The sequence below is a fragment of the Parasteatoda tepidariorum genome, chromosome 9, assembly GCF_043381705.1.
Source record: "Parasteatoda tepidariorum isolate YZ-2023 chromosome 9, CAS_Ptep_4.0, whole genome shotgun sequence".
NCBI classification, from domain to species: domain Eukaryota; kingdom Metazoa; phylum Arthropoda; class Arachnida; order Araneae; family Theridiidae; genus Parasteatoda; species Parasteatoda tepidariorum.
The window spans coordinates 61,445,898-61,449,756 of NC_092212.1; positions in this window are offsets into that span (position 1 = coordinate 61,445,898).

Sequence of the window (3,859 nt, forward strand, 5' to 3'; positions counted from 1 at the left end):
TGATCATTATTTATTATTTATTATTTTTACCATTATTTATCATTTATTATTTTTACCATTATTTATCATTTATTATTGTTACCATTATTTACCATTCTATTTTTCTTAAAATTATTTTTATCATCGAAGTAATTAAATGATCTTAATACTCGTAAACTATCATTTATTTCTTTATTTGAAAAAAAAAATTTATGCAATTAAATATGTAAAAAAAGTGGTGTAAAAATTTAAAGATTTTCCAATTCAAATATTTTTTAATGATTGAACTATATGATTAAAAAAAACAAATAATTAATAAAATATGCTTTTGCATTTAGTTATAGTCAAATAAGTGAGATTTTTACCGATTCCAAATTGGTTTTGGTTCGAGTAAATTTTTCCAGACATGGCGCATAACACACAGAAAGTAACGAATGCTTATGATTCTAATTTTCGTTATATATATATATGCATATATATATATATATATATATATATACCAACCACGATTACACCAAATGTGTTGCTAAACTTTCACTTATATGTTTTCTGTGACTTTGGTTCTCGAAGCGTGATCTTTCATGTTGCATTCCTAGACTCTTGACCATCCTGACTCTGATGTCTTCAATACTACTTTTTTTTATTCTACATTTATTTCATTTACTGATAGGAAGACTAGTGCGCAAGGACAATGTCAAGATAAAATCAGATAGTACGAATTGTAAAAGAACAGAAGTATATAGATTAAAGGATGTGATAGAAATCGAAAACGCTACCCTTGTGTTTCAGGGCGTTGGTCGAAAGTTCCTTCTTAATTTTATATGCATCAATATTTGTTCCTTCTGAATTATTCGTTGTAATCACACAATTCTAATTCAAGTACAATTGTAAAAAAGAAAATTTATTCAGCTTGAAGTTTCTCAGACCTCTCAATAAAATGCAATACCATACATTCTAAATAACATACAACTTGAATAAAGCCTGAAGGGCAGCAAATCCAAATTTTTTTTTAATTAGGTATAATTTTAAGTGCAATCAACATTTGATTAAACGGTATGTGGCGTGGAGAAAACAGATCTCACACTTAACCTGTATATATTCTGATGATGTCCATTTCTACCTTTAGCTATCTGTTCTTCATTGTGAAAAGGACTTTTAAAACCGAAACTTGAAATAAGCACAAAACTTGAAACAATATAAAAATAAATAAACATTTTTTTTTATAGGGGGTCTCCTGACCTAGCGGTATAGCTCTCCAAACGCTCTGTAACGTAAAGGTAGCGGGCTCGAATCTCGCTCGGATGTATCCTCGTGTTGTCCGTGTCTGAATTGTGATATTTGTCGTTCTACTTGACAAAGGCTTATAAGCTGTACTTATATAATTGAAACACAGAAGTTTGCATGCATGTAAATTAAATAAATGTGTTTTAAGTAGAGACCTCCCAGGCCGAGCGTTATCGCCCGCCAAACTCTGTGCGAAGCGGAGAGGTAGCAGAAGCGAATCCCGCTACTACCCTCCGCGCGGTCCTTCTTTGAATCGTGCTATCTGCTCTTCCACTTTAAAAAGGTTTATAAGCCTTAATTGAGCACGCAAGTTAACAAATGTTTGTTGCACTAATAAATAAGAAAATAAAATGTTTTATGTATGTGTAATAATATATAAGTATTTTTGTACAGGTGAAATTTGCAGGAACGTTCAACTGTAGTTCAACAACTTTGTTTGAAAAATATTTTTAATTAGTCTCAAATGTGGCTAAGGTAATGAATGTAAATGAAGATTCTACTCCTTTTTTTAGGTAAGTGAAAAATTATTTTTTCCGTATTTCTTACGAATTAATATTTTTGCTCCACAGATTAAAAATGAAAAATAACATTTCTGCACGTGTTCATATGATTTTATATATTATATTATAACATGAAATTGAGATTTTTTCTGTAATAAGATACAATACAATGGTGTGTGAATCATATTTCTTTAATAGCAATCGTATTTTGTTGATAATTTAACACATTTGTAATATTTATCTGAGTTCAATAGAACTTTATAAAAGCCAAAGTATTTTTTTTTTGTGGATTTATATTCGGTAATTTTGATTCTTCCAGCTTGTAGGGATGAGTTAGACAAAACCCTAACAAAATCGATAATTTGATTAGAAGGTACTGTCACTTCCACCATACTCTCCTGACATTGCGTCGAATGGACTTCAATTAAATCCGATCGCAGTAACAATTTCTATGTAACGGTAAAATGAAAACCTGAAAAATCCTTGATGACATTATTAAAGATTTTTCAAGAATTATTCAATCGATTTTACTAAAATTTTGTATTTTATCACGAAAAATTACAGACTTTAAAGTGATGTATAAAATTACCTGCTTTACAATTCAAATTTTCTTCGACTATTATTAAATAAAGTAATAAACAAAATATTTACTAAAATTTATGTTTTGCATGGAATTATCTATGGATAAATATGTTTTATAATTGGGTTCAAAATGTCTTCAATTTCTTCAAAAGTTCATGAAATATGGCAAAATACGCGAAAAGTAAAATTAACATTAAGGGATCCAAATTTTGGATTGCTCTCCTGACCAAACTATGGGGACCATATTTCCCAGATTTCGGCTACCCCATATATTGTGGGGGTCAGAAATCTGAATCCGTTGAAGAAAAAAAAAGTTTTGTTTATTCTACGTTTCTGTGTCTGATTTCGTAACTTAAAATATCGTCCTAATTAGCATATTTGAGGTCAGCCCCTCGAATCACTAAGTTTGATTCCGAGAACGTGGGGATTCGATGATTAGATCATAAGTAATTCAGGATGATCCAGATTTTTTTTCTGCTCCCTCTATATTAGTTCTGATAGTTAGATATGTACATTGTACTGAAAAAAATAAACTCCCTGAATAACTTTTGATCTATTGATCGGATTTTCACCTGCTAGGACTCGATCTTAATGGTTCACGGGTATGACTTCAAATATATGTTAATTAACTACGGCAGACGATATTTGAAGTTACAAAATCAGACACAAAAACGTACTTTCTCTGATTAAGCATACCTTTCATTCCATGGGCATGCCAATTTCACGTTGCCTTAGGTAGTGGATAGGAGATCAAGTTTGGTGTTAATAGATGCGTTTTTTAAAAATATAGCAAATACGTCTGTTATTATTTTTCAGATATGACAAACATTTCACGATATATCAACNCGTTCGATGACGTATACTATCAAACTCACAAATGGACCAATCAGAGGTTAACGCTGATTTCCAGCTGACGGCGTCCTGTCCTAAGAAACCAAGCCTTTAGGTAGTGGATAGGAGATCAAGTTTGGTGTTAATAGATGCGTTTTTTAAAAAAATAGCAAATACGTCTGTTATTATTTTTCAGATATGAGAAACATTTCACGATATATCAACATTATTTACATAATTTATATATAATTTATATATAATAAATATTTTCTATTAACTTTTAATTTTGAGATTACAACGCAATCTGTGAACCAAAATGTAAAACCTGTCGAACAAATTGAAAGATTTTTCTTCCTAAAGAATCCATGTCGGCAATAACAATTAGAGATTTAAAATTTAAAATTCAGTTTAAGTTCAAAATGACGATAAAACAAAGAAAAATTATAGATATATGAGAAAAAAAAGGGGGGGAAATAATAAAAAAAAAGAAACAGTTTAAAAAAAAAAAAAAAGGATGAAATTTTATTTAAAAAAACCGGAAAAAAAGATATAATCTTTTCATCAGCCCACACGATTATATCCACAAAACAGTTCTGTTTACTTGCTGCTTAAGCTCAATAAATGAAACTAACTTTCCTAACTTTCTTCGTATTTTCTTGTATTTATTTATTTATATATATATA